Source organism: Taudactylus pleione, unplaced genomic scaffold, assembly GCF_031769625.1.
Source record: "Taudactylus pleione unplaced genomic scaffold, aTauple2 ptg000145l, whole genome shotgun sequence".
In the NCBI taxonomy this organism is placed as follows: Eukaryota; Metazoa; Chordata; class Amphibia; order Anura; family Myobatrachidae; genus Taudactylus; species Taudactylus pleione.
Genome location: NW_028284547.1, coordinates 5,171,773 through 5,189,536, shown reverse-complemented (window position 1 = coordinate 5,189,536; position 17,764 = coordinate 5,171,773). Strand labels below are relative to the sequence as shown.

At 40.1% G+C, this 17,764-nt stretch overlaps 2 pseudogenes; one reads left to right on the top strand and one right to left on the bottom strand.

The window, feature by feature from the left end:
- The window catches only part of LOC148522640 (uncharacterized), an 808,266-nt pseudogene that overhangs the window by 51,557 nt on the left and 738,945 nt on the right, over positions 1–17,764 (top strand).
- Positions 14,600–17,764, bottom strand: part of LOC148522650 (uncharacterized) — a 34,279-nt pseudogene continuing 31,114 nt past the window's right edge.

Below are 17,764 nucleotides of genomic sequence, written 5' to 3'. Positions count from 1 at the left end.
ATGACATTTACTGGGTTACATTTACTTTGAGTAATAGAGTTATATTATATTAGGAACATGATATATATTTAAATAAACTAATATGACCCTGTCATTTTTTTTAAAATTTTAATATGTTTTTTTACTATATCCAGTCAGATGAGCAGCACAGAGATCTCTACCCTCCTGCAGCAGATAAATAATTGATAAACACACAGTCTATTAATGTATTCATAATGATTGTATAATCCTATTTCCATGACGTCAGAATGTGCAGATTATACATTACTCACCCTCTGCACTGACCATAGATGGGTAACACATGCTACGGATCCTGTCACACCTACTGTAAGCTGATGCACCAGGATGCCACCATTATCTCTGCACACACCATGGGAATAGGGATAATGTGACCATCTCACAGTCACTGCTCAGTGTGATGTGTGCAGAGGAATCAGTGATTATTGTTGTATGAAATACCAGATTTTTTAAATGTAAATAAGAATTAATTGCTAGAGAAATAGGTAGGTTTGCTTTAAGGGCCTAGGGTACAACACAAAAGACGGAGAAAACTATGGTAAACAAATTTTATTTAACAAATTGTAAAATAAAACAAATATGAATGTGTCCAGCAGCATATGTGCATTTGTCTAAGACTAGGGCAGATTCAATTTGACACAAGGTGTACATCTAAAACTCAGATGCTACCTCAGGTGAGCAAAGGTAAATCTGTGTTAGATGCACCCTCTGGGGATTCATGCACAGGGAAACCCATAGATTCAAACACTTAATACTGAGTCTATGGGTTACCACATGCTACCTAAGGGTTTCTCATACTGGGAAATTAACAAATAATCATGGGAGTAACAACCATAGGTGCCAGGGGTGCAGCTGGTATGGAGCCCAGAGCTGAGTGGGGCCCATATTCCTTGTCAAAGTTAAATGTGTTCTATAATTTTTCACCATTAGGTGGTACATAGCAGCCTTTACAAACTTTTTGCTATGGGGTCTTCAAATACCTTACTATGCCCCTGCAATTAATTGAATAGCTGTGGGCATTAAAACCAAAGTTTTATCCACATGTAAGACATTGTGGGTAGTTGAAAATGCCTATGATTGTATCAGAACTATATTTAAAAGTAAAAATATATAGTAACCTTATGCACTAAGCAGTATGTAAGATACTATTTTGGAGCTGACACTTAGATACCCCCCTTTATATATACTAAAGTAATGCAGAGATTAATATATAAAATAGTATGATGGACCAGTAAACTAGTTAAGTTTTATATTTACTAACCAGATGCACAGAGTAATATGTAAGATACTATGATGGAGCTGCCATCTAGATACCCCTTTTTATATACTAAGCTGATGAACTGTCACACTTGCCACTGAGGGATTGGAGGTAGAGGTTCTAAGTTTGGGAAGGAATCAGAGGTGAGGAGTCTGAATGCATGATCTCCTCATCCATAGGGTTTGGATGTTGACAAGACCTCATCAATGGTGTGGAGTTTAACCTGCCGGGAGGTCTTCACCAGTGACCCCCTACCAATCAGGATATGATATGGGTATTTAGCTGCAAACAGCAGGCAGGTCGCGGTCCTTTGATCTGGTATCTAAACCCCATGGGAATATAGAGTCAGACAGATGGTGGTCCGAGGAATATCCCTTCCAGGAGGCACAGTTACACAAGGAATTGGTACTTGAGGTACCCACCGATGGAGTTGTGTAGATGCACAATTGCGCTGAATGAGAACTCCTTGGTATAGAATACAGACAGAAGTGGTATAATGCACTGTAGCTCTGGAGGGAAGATGCTAGTTGTACACAGGCAGAGATTATAGCTTCTCCCTCCGGAGCAACAGTGTGTCTAAGTAATGCACAGGCCAAGTTGTTATGATGCACTGTTACTCTGGAAGGAGACGCTAAGTAATACATAGTTGGAGTTGTAAAGATGCACTGTTGCACTAAAGGTAGCACAGTATGTGCAGACAGGCTGAGGTGTTTATAACACACTGTTGCACTTAAAGATAGCACGGAGTTGGCTCCCTGGCAGAGATGACAATACCTAGTGGCACACAGGCTGAGATGGAAATGATGCACTGGAGTTTGCACAGGTTAGCACTCTGGCAGAGATGGTCAAATGCACTGAAGAAGACATGGAGGTAATCTCAGGGGAGCCTGGAATGAGGAGCAAACTAGTATACACTAAGAATGACAAATGTTATTCAGGCAACTTCCTGGAGTTCCGGAGCTGGTTATATACCCAGGGGTAGCAGTTGATAGGAGCACAGCATTAGCTCCCTGAGACTTTGCTACCATTGGCTGGAGATACTCTCACATGAGAGGAACTGTCATGGTGGTGCCCATGATGGGAACTCCAATCCCCAAGGCCAACCATGGAAGTCTGTAAGCACATAAGGCAGAATACTTAGCACATCAGCCATTGCCACACCAGACTTCTGAATGCATGAGAGATCAGTGGAAGCCAGCACAGAGGTAAGAGATGGTCATTCCTATGCTAAACCCTGTCAGTACCCACCCTATTCAGGGTGGACACCGGACACCCTCTAGGCTTATCAGGAAACCTCCTTTGGAAAGTTCGAACAAGTTGAGTGGCATGGACATCAAAAGCCTTAGTCCATGCTCTTTCTTCAGGTCCATACCCCTTCCAATCAATAAGGTATTGAAGATCATTGAGCCGGTGTCAGGAATCTAGAATTCTCTCCACTTCAAATTTCATACCCTGTTGGGTGTGTACTTTAGGCAAGTTAGGAGAAGAAGGTTGAAAATGGTTAAGAATCAATAGATGTAAAAGAGACACATGAAAAGTATTGGATATGTTCATTTGTGGGGAAAGTTCCAATTTATACACCAACCAGATTAAGAATTTTGAGGATTCGGTATGGACCAATGAACCATGGTACAAATTTCATGCTAGGCACCCTCAACTGGTTATTCCTGGTGGTCAACCAAACTTTGTCTCCAATTCTCAGCAGTGGAACCACAAGGCATCTTCTGTCCACAATTTTTTTGTAATTTTTAGAAGTTTTCTTCAAAGAACTGAAAAGGATTCCATCTGATTGGTTACTGCCACAACTTCAACTGCAGGTGAATCTTGAAAGTCTGGGATTCGAGAATGTCTAACGAAGACAGTAAAAAATTGAGTTGATTGAGAAGAAGAATGATACCTATATTTATGTGAAAATTCCGCCCATGGTAGGAGATCTACCCAGTCAACCTGGGAAGAAGAAACAAAAAGCCTAATTAAGGTCTCCAGCTCCTTGTTCACCCTTTAGGTTTGACCATTTGTTTGAGGGTGATAAGCCGATATTTTTTTTTTTATTTGATTCCACAAGTGCTCCATAAAGCTCTCCAATATTTGGCCACAAATTGGACACCCTGGTCAGAGATTATTTCCTTTGGTAAACCATGTAGCCTGAAGATGTCTCGAATAAAAATCTTCACTAGCTGAGGAGCAGACGGAAGTCCTACCAGTGGGATAAAGTGAGCCATTTTGAAAAATGATCTAGTACAACCCACACTGTGTTATGTCTTTTGGACTTTGGTAATTCTGAAATAAAGTCCATAGATAGATCAGTCCATGGAGCGACTGTTATTGGTAAGGGGCATAGTGTACCAATGGTCTTGTTGTGAGACACTTTGTGTTGAGCACACTTCCCACAAGACAAAATAAAATTCTGGATATCTTCCTTTATAGTGGGCCACCAGTATAAACGTTGGAGAATTTGTAGGTCTTAAAGATTCTGGAATGACCAGTAAAGAGAGAAGAGTGAGCCCATGTTAATATTTTTTTTCACAGACGAGAAGCTACAAAAATTTTCCCCGGTGGTTGAGATAAAATTTGAGTAGGGGCAAACACGATGGGATCCAGGATTGGACAAAGTTGGCATTTATCCTCCTCCTCTTGCATAGAAATAAATAAGCAAGAGAGTGCATCAGCTTTTTTATTTAAGATGCCGGGATGGAATTGAAGTTTAAGATCAAACCTGGAGAAAAAAAAAAAAGAGACCAGTGAGCCTGTCTGGCATTTAAACTATGAGCCTACTGGAGGTAAATTTAATTTTTATGGTCCAATATAATAGTGACCGGAAACTTGGCTCCTTCCAGAAGATGTTGCCATTTCTCTAGTGCCAAGAGAATTGCCAATAACTCTTGATCTCCAATGGTGTAGCTCTTTTCAGCAGGAGAAAATTTACATAAAAAAAATGCATGGATGGGTTTTCCTATCTTCAGCGGTCTGGGTCAATACTGCTCCCACTCCAACTGAAGAGGCAGCAACTTCTACAGTAAATAGTTTATCAAGCTGTGGCTGGCGGAGGATTGGTGCTATGAAAAATGCTGATTTTAATTTCTGGAAAACTTGTATAGCCAGAACAGACCAACGAGAAGGGTCGTGATTGGAAAAAACCAATGTGGAAAAATTTGGAATGAACGTCCTATAATAATTTGAAAACCCTAGGAAATGATGGGTCACTTTTAGTGAACAAGGCTGAGGCCATTCGGAAATGGCATTTAGCTTGTCAGGATCCATATGAAGAGAATTTCCAAAGATAATGTGACCGAAGAATGGTACTGAGGTTTGAGGTTTGAGGTTTGAGGTTTGCTCAAAAAGACATTTAGAGAACTTTCCAAAAAGACTGTGATCCCAGAGATGAGATAACACCTCCCACACATAGAGTTGATGAGTTTGAAAGTTTTCAGAACAAAATTAGGATGTCGTCTAAATAGACAACTATGAATCTATAGACAATATCCCAGAATATCTCATTTACATAGCCTTGGAAAACCACTGGATAATTACTTATCCTGAAAGGCATAACAAGGTACTCAAAGTGATCATCTATCATATTAAATGCAGTTTTCCATCGTCCCCCTCTTTAATGCAAATCAGATTGTAAGCTCCACGGAGATCTAACTTTGTGAATACATGAGCACCACAGATCTTATCAAAGAGTTTGGAAATTAGTGGCAATGGGTACCTATTTTTGACAGTAATTTGATTGAGTCCCCGATGGTCAATGCAGAGTCTGAGTCACCCATCCTTCTTGTCCACGAAGAAAAAGTCTGCACCAGCAGGTGACGTGGACGGCCAAAAAAATCCTTTGGCCAAATTTTCTTTAACATATTCAGCCATGGCAGCTGTCTATGGAACTGAGAAAGGGTAAACACGACCTCAAGGGGGCATCTTCCCAGGAAGCAGTTCTATACGACAGTCCCAGGCTCGATTTGGAGGTAATTTATTTGCAGCTTGCTCACAGAATACATCCACGATATCATGGTAAGCTTGTGGTAGATGAGGATCAGTGGAACTATCCAGGTTTCAAGTTATCAAGGTTTTAACAGCCAGACTGGTTGTGACTAGAAGGTTATGTACAGGAATAACTCAAGCTAGACATTGTTGAAAACAGTTTGGTCACCTGGACAGAATCTGCATACTGGACCAATCGAAAGCAGGACTATGTCTTCTCAACCAATGCAGTTTGAGGACTATATCATATGAGGTGTTTTGGAGAACAAAAATTCAAGCATTTCTTGATGCAGGCACCCTATTCTGAGTGATATTGGGTGGGACATGAAATAAATAGATTCTCCTAAAATGGTGTTGCCATCTTCTCTGGAGATTAACAATTTGAGGGGTGATGGGGTAACTGGAATGTTCAGGGTTTCAACTAGGACTTCAGAGATAACATTTCAAGGCGCTCTGGAATCCACCAGAGCCTTGACTTTCTTTGTCCTAGACTTGTGGGAAAGGAATACATGTAAAAGACTATCAATTATTTGGGAAGATTTAGACACAACCCCCAACTGAATGCTTCCTACTTCAGTTAGGGTCTCGCATTTCCCACAAGGAGAGTACAATTTTTGAGCACATGTTCAGGCGGAGCACAATACAGACAAAATTTACTCCGATTCCGTTCGGCCGTGGTCAACTTGGACTTGTTAACCTGCATAGGTTCATCTCTGCTGGCAGATGGTGATGAAGAGTGGCAACTCAGAGATGATCAATCCAGGAGACGCTCTCCTCGCACTCTACTAGCCCAATGCTCCCTATGACATAGGTCAATTTTAAATCATAAAGAAATAACATCAGCAAAGGCAGCAGGTATATGCTGAGAGGCCAATTCATCCTTCATTCTTTCTGTTAGCCCATGAAGGAAGGCAGCCTTAAGGGCCTCCTCATTCCATTTGAGTTCAGAGGAGAGTCTAAAACTGGACTACATACTGTCCAACCATACGAGTCCCTTGTTGGACACGAAGTAAATCCAAAGAGGCTCAGTCAGAGCGACCTGGCTCATCAAAAATTCCTTGAACAACAAAATAAAATCTTCATAGTTAGACACCAAAGGATCAGCTCATTTTCATAGCGGGGAGATCCAATCCAATACAGCTCAGGTTCAGAGAGAAATCACATATGCCACTTTTGAATGGGAGGTAGGGAAATTCTTGTGTAAGTACTCAAACTGGATCTCACATTGATTAATTAACCACTGACTCCATTGAGGATTACCATCAAAGCATTCTGGAGTCACAAACTGAAGATGAGATTTTGGAGCTGTATCCCCCAGAGGCAAGACCAGAGGAGCTAGAGGAGCCGATGCTGCAGAAATGGGAATATAGATGTTGGAGTAGGCTGGTTAGTCAATAACTATTCCATAAGCTCCTATAAGTATTGAGCCACCTGGTGGTTTGCTGCCTCCTGATTGTCCATACTAGATGTGAGGTCTTGCAGAGCCCCTACTCCCTCGGATACTAAGGCTTCCATTGGACCTGAACAAACTGTCATCCTTACCACTGAGGGATTGGAGGCAGAGGTCCTAGGTTGGGGAAAGAATTGGAGGTGAGGGACCTGAAGGTACGATCTCCTCATCCACATGGTTTGGATGTTGACAAGACCTTATCAATGGTGTGTAGTCTAAACTGCTGGGAGGTCTTCACCAGTGACCCCTACCAATCAGGATATGGGTATTTAGCTGGGTATACCTTCAGGAAGCCGGTGGATGGAATACCAACCGCCGTCTTCCAGACATTGTTATCCCGACTAGGGATGAATGACAGGTGTCTAAATCTATACGCCTGTCATTTGACCAATGTCAGGAGACCTTCGCCCGGCATCCCGATCAAGCGGATGTCGGGCGTTGCAGTGGATAGCCACGGGGGGAGGGTTAGGTTTAGCGTTCCCGGGGGGACTTAGGGTAAGGCACCCCCCGGGAGGTTAGGGTTAGGCTTGGGGGAGAGAGGGCTAGGGTTAGGCACCTCTGGGGGGAGGTAATGGTTAAGCCCCCCCGGGGGACAGGTTTAGGTGGTGGGGAAGGGGGGGTTAGTTTTAGGCACTTAGAGCGGGGATTAGGGTTAGGCACAGGGGGGGAAGGTTAGGGTTAGGCACCCTAAAGGAGGGTTAGGGTGTAGATTACATTAGCAAATACTTACCTTGGGACGATTGGGATTTCTTCCTCTGTCGGCCAGGTGCTGTCAGGATTTGAACTGCTGGCCAGGGGTCTAGCGGTAGTTCATACCAATTCCTTTAGCTGCACCCAGCAGGCAGGTCATGGTCTTTTGATCTGGTATCCAAACCCAGTGGGAATAGAGAGTCAGACAGAGGGTGGCCCAAGGAATATGCCTTCCAGGAGGGACAGTTGCGCAAGGAATTGGTACTTGAGGTACCCACCTATAGAGGTGTGTAGATGCACAATTGCGCTGAATGAGAACTCCTTGGTATATAATACAGACAGAAGTGGTATAAAGCACTGTAGCTCCGGAGGAAGATGCCAAGTTGTACACAGGCAGAGGTGATAGATGCACTGTTGATCTGGAGGGAGACACTAAGTAATGCACAGAATGAGTTGTTTTGATGCACTGTTACTCTGGAAGGAGATGCTAAGTAATACACAGCTAGAGTTGTATTGATGCATTGTTACACTACAGGTAGAATGGGATTTGCACACAGGCTGAGGTGTTCATAATGCACTGTTGCACTTAAAGGTAGCACGGAGTTAGCTCACTGGCAGAGATGACAATACTGAGTGGCACAGAGGCTGAGATGGAAGTGACACACTGTTGCACTGGAGATAGCACAGGTTAGCACTCTGACAGAGATGTCAAATGCACTGGAGAAGACACAGAGGTATTATCAAAGGAACCTGTAATGAGGTGCAAACTAGTATACACTAAGAATAACAAACATTGGTCAGGCAACTTCCTAGAGTTCAGGATCCATTTATATACCCAGGGGTAGCAGTTGATAGGAGCACAGCATCAGCTGACTGAGACTGTGCTACCATTGGTTGGAGATACTGTCATATTAGAGGAACTGTTATGGCAGTGTCCATGATGGGAACTTCGCTCCCCAACACACAAGGCCGACCATGGAAGTCCGTAAGCACCTAAGGCAGAATACTCAGCACATCACCTGCCGCCGCACGAGATGTCTGACTGCATGATAAGTCAGGGGAAGCCAGCGCGAAGGTAAGAGACAGCCGATCCTTGGCTGAACCCTGACATGCACAGAGTAATATGTCAGATACTATGATGTAGCTGCCATCTAGATACCCCTTTATTTAAACTAACATGCTATACAAAGTAATATGTACAATTATCTGATAAACTGCCACCTAAATACCAATTTATACATGCTAAACTGATATATACAGTAGATTAATATGTAAGATATTATGATAGAGTTTTCACCTAGATACCCCTTTATATATACTAACCTGATATACACAGTAATATATCAGATTCTATGAAGAAGCATCCACCTAGATAACCCTTTATATAAAGTAACTTGATGCACAGAGTTATATGGATGATTCTATTGAATTTGTATTATACTAATAAAAATATTAAAATATTTGAATAATTCTGGATACAATTATAAAGAAAAACTAGAGATTTTAGACACATGGAAACACTGTATTTGTAGAATATTTAGACAATACATAAATTATACAATAGTACTGAGAAATAATATAAATATACATTATATATAAATGATACAATAGTACTGATAGAGAATATATAGCTCTATTACATAGATGACACTCAATTTGAGACTAAATTTTAGTAAGTTACAAAAAACATCTACAGATGTCTGTGTATTTATCAATATATTCTTAGGTATAATATAATTACCTTACTCTGGAGATTCTTCCTTCTGTCTCTTTCATACACTTCTATATGTCCAGCTCTCCAAACAGCAGCTAAACTAGCAGCTCCTCCATTAGCTATCAGTAGCCTGATACAGCCTATTTATAGTCATTCCTCCCCCATTTCACTCCAGAAGTTCCCAGGATGACCAGAAGGAATTCTTACACTGAGAGGTGATATATAAACACAGCGGCTTCTCGTGCCTAATTCCTTGTCTTGTAAATGATGTGTAAATATTCCTAAAGTCACTTACTACTATAGTAAATGCTAATTATACTTTGGCAGGGGTAACACCTTGCATTCTAATTAGATCAGAGCAGCCCCAGGCAATCTGTTATGTCACTAAAGGATCTTTTGTTTAGAAGTCACCTAATGCCTGGGCAGAGTTTCAACAGAAAGACCTGTTCTACATATTAGCAGGAACCTCACAATGATTCTGTACATAATAACATCAATAGACATATGTATAGTAAAAGTCAATATTTGATAAAATCTGAATGAAATTATTTTTCTCCTAATCTTACACATTGTGATATAAATGTCACATTTGAGTTTCTTAGACACATATAAATAGTGTATTTGATGACTTTGTATGAATTTATATTTATTAGGATAATTTTAATGAATTTTTCTCATCATAATTTGTTGCTTGCTAATGCCTAAGGCCAATCACTGGTGCTATTAGAGTATATTGGTGCAAAACCATGATTTTTTTATTTAGAAGTCATAATATGTCAACAACAGCTCAAAATAGCCCAGATAAAGGACAGTCCATTGTTATTTCAAGAACTTAAGGTCATACATTTTTGGAAATTGCAACATCTTTGAAATTTTTACCAAGTACAAACACTGTACAGCGCTATGATGTAACAATCTCCCACGAGGATGAAGGACAGAGGATACATTTATTATAGTCACTGACCTCAAAAATCATATATTAATAGCACCTCCGACAAGAGGGCAAATTAATGGTAAACTGAGTTCTAGCAGCAGATACTGTACATCTCACCATTTACTTTTCAGAAGAGACCTAAATTAGGTATTTATTGTAGAATTACTGCAAAGTAAACATTACTATAGGAGAGATGTAAGAAGACTCTTGCTTGGGCCAAGGAATACAGGCTGTGGTCATCAGTTTATTTCCAAATTTAACATTTCTGATTCCACCTGCCATATTGTGCCACTGCCTATGGTGTAAGGGATTTTAGCTATTTTCTATTTAATAACAAAGCAATGCATTAACCATTAACTTTCCCTGACTATTTAAAAAAAAGCTGAGATTCTCTATGAGATTACATACTGGATAAGAAAGAGGTAGTTTACTGGTGCACAAAGCTAGAAAAAATTCAAAAAATATATAAAAAAGAATGTTTAATTGGTATTTGTTAAAAATAATAATATATCTATTCCCCTCCAAAAGTTGGAATAACAGCAAAGTAATATAAAAAAAGAAGTTCAAAGAAATGAAAATAAAGATTATAATAAAATGCTGAGGGTGCTTGCACATGCTCACACACACAAAATATATATTTTATTATATGTTTTGCTCCTTCAATTAAGAATATCATGGAATAGTGTCCCTCCTGTATAGAGAGGACACAGACAGGGTATTGCAAATCAATATTTAGAAATGGATCATAGCTTGAGCCACACTTAAGGGGGTTGTGAACTTATTTTTAATCTCTTAAACTGCGCATTCACTATACAATTTTTTGTCAGATATCTGTCCAATCTGGCTGATTGGAATGAAAACCTGGTAATGTATGGGAGCAAATGACAATAGTCCATTTGCTCACAAACAGTGAAAAATAGCCAAAAATGGTTGTTCATACAAATTGGTTAAAACACACAAATTTAACCAATTAGAACATTTTTTTTCCTTTTTTTAGTGATTAAAACCATATGAACAACTGTCATTTGCTCCCACACATTACCAGGTTTTCATTCCAACCAGCCAGATTGGACAGATATCTGACAGAAAATTGTATAGTGGATTGTCAGCTTTAGGGATATAACTCACATGAATAACAGTGAGTATACTGGAATAAATAGTAAACAGTGTCAATTCTACTGTGGAAACATTAAATTCAATTTATGATGTTATAAATCAGGCGATTTACAGTTATTAATAACTTATAAATAGTTGTTCAGTATTGGAATGACACCATTTATAATGATAAGGGCTGTATGTGAAACAGAATATATATGGTGTGTCTCACATGTGAGAGATATATTTACACCAGTGTGATTGATCTTAAATGATCACACCCATCAATTTATTCCTGACAGTATTCATATCACTCTAAATAATGATGACGAGATGGTATGACTTTACATGGCATAGGTTTTGATCCATATGTAATTCCTTGAAGATAATATTCAACCCTGTCTATGAGTTCAGTGGGGTAATGTAGGAAGGAAGGGGTAATCACAATTATGATAGTTGCATATATTTTGTCTGTGTTGATTATAGTTCCCACAGCACATACAAAGAATAGTACTACCTGACAGTTACTCTGTTTGTAAATTATGGGTTATAATTCTCCTGTGGTACAAGTGTTTTGTAGGTGGGGCAAGGGGGTGGCTACACAAATGGAGGCATTCCTGAAGGAACGCCTGACATTTGTCGGAGGCACCACTGACATCACCAGTGATGTCAGTGGAGAGCTTCCTGAGGGTCTCATCGCAAGCCCCGATGGTCACGACCATCGTGACCATCACCTAGCCACCCACAAAAGTTGTGGGTGGTCACCCACAGCTTAGCGAGCGGATAGGAGGCCGCAAAAAAAAAAAAAATTAAAATGTCCTGATTCAGAGCGAGTGCTCTTAAAGATCGTAAGGCTCTGAATCAGGCCCTTAATACATCAGTAGCATTCAGCTGTTGTGAATACTCTGCATTTATAAATAGTCAGTAAAAGCTATTTAGTAGTAAATATCACATATAGTTTGAAACTTAGGGTATTCTGGTGGTATGGTGATCTGGCAGTGCTTGGGTTAATTTTGCATCTGCCAGGATTGTAACACTTACTCAGTCACTATCAGTTTAGTATACGGATAGAGTTCATATTAGGTAGAGACAAAAAGCTGAGTTTGTAACTTAATATATCAGTGACATTCATCTGCTGGGGAAGCAGTCAGGAGGTCATTGGATGGAATCCCAACCATCAGCTTCCCGACTGTCTAATCCCAGCAAGGGCTAAATGACAGGTGTCAAAATCCTGATGCCTGTCATTATAATTATGCTTGGAGCCCGACACCCATCTTACCTCTTGAAGGTAATCTGTGCACCGGATGCGGACTACAGCAGTGGGGGGGTTTAGGTTTAGGGTTCCCAGGGGGGACTAAGGTTTAGGCACCCCACAGGAGTTTAGGGTTAGGCTAGGGGAAGGGATGGTTAGGGTAAGGCACCCCCGGGTGGAGGTTAGGGCTAGGCACCCCCGCGGGGGACTTAGATTTAGGCAGTGGGGAAGGGGGGGTTAGGTTTAGGCACTTAGAGGGGAGATTAGGGTTAGGCAATTTGGGGGGAGGTTAGGGTCAGGCACCCATAAGGGATGGTTAGGGAGGAGAAGAGGTTAGTCAATACTTACTTCTTGAAAATTGGGATTTTCACTGATGCCGGGAACATGTAGTTTCTAAAGCAGCAAGAGGGTGTCCCCACCTCCTGGATAATAGCTTCAAAGTCCTGAGCAATAGGTAGCTGGACTTCTATATTGCGACACTAGGTGTAAATCTGGTACGCTTTGAATCCTCATATTTTATGGTGGACTTTCAGTCAACTGATAACTGAAAACACACTGGGCATGCACAGTACTATGATCTATATGCCATGACATAGCACAACTGGCATATGGAATGGCTCCACCGGGTATGCGCCAGAGATCCCATTGTAACCCCTCTATTACACTCAGTTTGTAATAGAGAGACCCCTCTTTTAAGCAGAATTTGCTACTAAAAGTCATGAAATCACTAGTCTGATGCAAGTGTGAAGCTTCAAAAACACAGTCAGTGTGTAATACAGTGTTGTGTGTGCCTGTGAAATATTTTTATATAAAAGTAGAGGACTCACACACTTAATGATTTAAAACTTTAGTAGACATTCTTCTACTGCACTGATTCAATGAGGAAAATGCTGTACTACAGTATATTGTACAGAATCACTGCTTCTGTCTGCCTATCATCGGGCAGTGATATAGAAAATGCATTGGAAATCAGATGCATGCGTTGTGTAGTTTAGGAAAAGTGACACCTGGAGGAAAAAAAGTTGTATTACACGTTATGACTTTATTTCAGTGCTACGCCATGTTCCGCTATTAAATTTCCTGTGTAGCGCAACTCATGACGTAATGTGTGGTGCTAGATGCATGGCGCGCTACATGGCATATGGAGCAACAAACTAACTGGGCACATCTGTTTAGTAACACTCAATGTCTGCCACCCTGATACTTCACTCAGTGTCATCACCATTGGTGCAGCAATGTTTAGACTGCATACCAAGGACTGTAATTGTCCTGCATTGTCTATTACTGTATGTAGCTGTTATATTGTTTTGCTCATTTGTTTATGTCATTTGTTAGGAGCTACTCAAGCCTTGTCTTACCATATGGTAAAAAGGATAATAATACAGTAAAGCACTATACTGTAATATGAATAATGTATTTTTTTCCAATACAGACCAAGTTTTAACCCATGGGAGACCAAAACAAGGCCATGTACTAGGCCACAGCCCATATTATACAAGGGACATCACTCATGGTAAAGTACTGTATTTACATTAGTGACAGTCCATAGTGGATGTCAAGATTTTACAATATACTGTACAGTATTGTACTGTACATTGGTGTTGTATTACTGTATCTTTGTTTTCACCACACAGACCATCTTTAGCAGGTGATTGCCCTGTATAGGTTCATGGACCACATGTTAGTGGACTCATCTTGTATCTATCTGCTGAGTTTGTTTTAATTTCATTTTTAATTTTTTGTTTTAGTCAAATTTTAAATTGTTCTAACATACAGCATTTTATATTTTTTATGGGATCCAGTTGATAGATAGACAGTATTTAAATAGACATTTGATAGACAGACACCACATGTTAGACAGACAGAAGGTCAATAGAATCAACAGAATTTTGTCATTGAATTTACTCTTATTGTAATAATCTACAAATCATAGAATCTTTTTCACTGTAATATCATACTGTAATGTATTCTCTTCTGTGTGCATCATCTGATGTCTAACAAGATGTTGTTTCTGGGTAAAATACTTGCTACATTCAGAGCATTTATATTGCTTCTCTCCTGTGTGAATCATCTGATGTCTAACAAGTTCCTGCTTGGTGGTAAAACATTTGCTGCATTCAGAACATTTAAATGGCTTCTCTCCTGTATGAATTCTCTGGTGTATAAGTAGATAATGCTTTGTGATGAAACACTTGCAGCAATCATAGCATTTAAATGGTTTCTGTATGAATCATCTCATGTCTAATAAGATGTTTCTTGGTAAAACACTTGCTACATTCAGAGTATGTAAATGTATTCCATCCTGTGTGAATCCTCTGATGTATAACAAGGTAATTTTTGGTGGTAAAACACTTGCTACATTCAGAGCATTTAAATGGCTTTTCTCCTTTATGAATCATCTGATGAATAACAAGCTGTTGCTTATTGCAAAAATATTTACTGCATTCAAATGGCTTCTCTCCTGTGTGGCTCCTCTGATGTATAACAAGGTCATTCTTGCAGCATTCAGAGCATTTCAATTTCTTCTCCCCGGTGTGAATCCTCTGATGTATAATACAATTATGCTTTTTGGAAAAGCACTTGCTACATTCAGAACATGTAAATGGTTTCTCTCCTGTGTGAATCATCTGATGTCTGACAAGTTGTGATTTACTTTAAAAGCTTTTGTCACACTCAGGGCACAGATTCGGTTTCTCTCCTCTGAGACTCTTTATGTATGAGATGAAATATTAGTTTGCTGTAAATGTTTTCTCTATTCAGAAATTTAAATTCACTTTTGCGAATCCTCCAGTAGAAAAAAAAAATATTTATTCTGCTTAATCAGAGAAAAATGCCACTTTCCACAACGTCTTCTAATATTCTTAGTGCAGATCCTGCTCCTTATTTGACCTATAAAGAAAAAAGGTAATTTACAGTGTTAAATCTACTTTTAGAGTAATATTGTTATATTGTATTAGGAACATGATTTATATTTAAATGAACTAACAAATATGACCCAGTCATTTATAATTGTTTTAAAATTGTAATATAATATGTTGTCAAATTGCTATATACTAATTTCCATATACCCTCCTGCTGCAAATAGATACTTGATATAAAATACTTTCTCTGTTAATGTTTCCAAATTTTCTTATTACTGTGACATTAGAATGTGCAGATTATACATTACTCACCCCCTGCACTGACCATAGATGGGTAACACATGCTACTGATCCTGTCACACCTACTGTCAGTTGATGCACCAGGATGCCACCATTATCTCTGCACACACCATGGAAATGGGGATAATGTCACCATCTCGCAGTCACTTACCTCAGTGTGATGTGTGCAGAGGAATCAGTGATCATTGCTGTATGAGATACCAGGTTTTTAATAGGGAAATAAAATAAAGTTTGTGTTTTAGACATAGGTAGGTTTAGTCTAAGGGCCTAAGCTACACCCCAAAAGCTGGAGAAACCTATGATAAACAAATTAGACATTATAGTTTGTAAAATAAAACAAGTATACATGTGTCCAGCAGCATATGTGCATTTGTAAAAGACAGGGGCAGATTCAATTTGACATGAGGTTTACCCCTAAAACTTAGACGTTGCCTCAGGTGAGCAAAGATCAATCTGTATTAAATGCACCCTCTGGAGATTAATGTACAGGGAAACCCTGAGAGTCAAACACTTAATACTGAGTCTATGGGTTACCACATGCTGCCTGCAGGTCTCTCACACTGGGAAATTAACAATGAATCATGGAAGAACCACCATAGGTGCAACTGCTATGGAGCCCAGAGCTGAGAATATGTAAGATACTGTAATGGAACTGCCACCTAGATACCCCTTTATATATACTAACTTACAGGATCTCAAACTCAATCCTTAGGACCTTAAACAGTGCATATTTTCTAGGTCTCTGAACAGAATCACAAGTGAAATTATTCGCTCTACCTGTGGATTTTTCAAAATATAATAGTGAGTAACAAATACACCTATGCACCTGCTGAGTGACCTGGAAAATGTGACCTATGTGGTTTCCTCAGAATCAAGTTTCACATCAACTTATACAAACCTGATGCACGGTGTAAAATGCAGGATAATATGAAGAAGCTGACATCTAGTTATTTCTTTATAAACTAACCTAATGCACAAAGTATATGTAAGATACAATGATGCAGCTGCCAACTAGATAATCCTTTATATATACACTAACCTAATGCACAGAGTAATATGTAAGATACTATGATGCAGCATCCAAATAGATAATCCTTTATATATACTAACCTGATGCACAGAGTAATATGTAAGATACTATGATGCAGCATCCAAATAGATAATCCTTTATATATACTAACCTGATGCACAGAGTAATATGTAAGATACTATGATGCAGCTGCCAACTAGAAAATCCTTTATAAATACACTAACCTAATGTATATGTAATATACTATGATCAGGGGTGTATCTAGGGATCCGAGAGTCCCTGGCAAGGTAATAGACTGATGCCCCCCTCCCCCCATAATTTCAGGAAGTTCCCCCAGTAGTAGTCCCCTCTATGCAGTGCCCCCAGTAGTAGTCCCCTCTATGCAGGGCTCCCAGTAGTAGTCCCCCCTATACAGTGCACCCAGTAGTGTCCATCCCCCCATAATGTGCCCCCAGTAGCGGCCCTCTGTATACAGTGCCCCTTAGTAGCCACACTCCCCCATTAGCTGTGCCAAAACAAAAAACACACACACACAAAAACGAAGCAAATTACCTGATCCCCTCTCCTGCCAACGTCCGCCGCTGTCCACTCCACCGAGCCCGCTCTCACTCTGCACTATGGGATGGTAGAGATGTCTCTCCCATCACCAACTGCAGGCTGAGCAGGAAGGCAGAGCTCATGAGTGAGCTCGAGCCGGCTCCCTCAATGGATGCAGCAGCCAATGAGAGACTGTCTGACACTCATTGGCTGGCTGCTATAAACAATCACACATTGTGTATGGCAGACCGCTCTCACTATGGTCTGCCCTACACTTGTGGGGCCCGGGGGACTAACGGGGCTAGTTCAAGCCCCAGGGGTAGTCAACCCAATAGCTGCTGGTGGCACTGCCAGATGGTGCCCCCCCTTTGTCCGGTGCCCTTGGCGAGTGCCATCCTGGCCAGTGGGTAGATACACCCCTGACTATGATGCAGCTGCCAACTAGATAATCCTTTATATATACACTAATCTAATGCACAGAGTATATATAAGATACAATCATGAAGCTGCTAACTAGATAATCCTTTATATATACTAACCTGATGCACAGAGTAATATGTAATGGAGCTGTCACCTAAATATCTCTTTATATATACTAACCTGATGCACAGAGTAATATGTAAGATACTATGATGGAGTGATGGAGC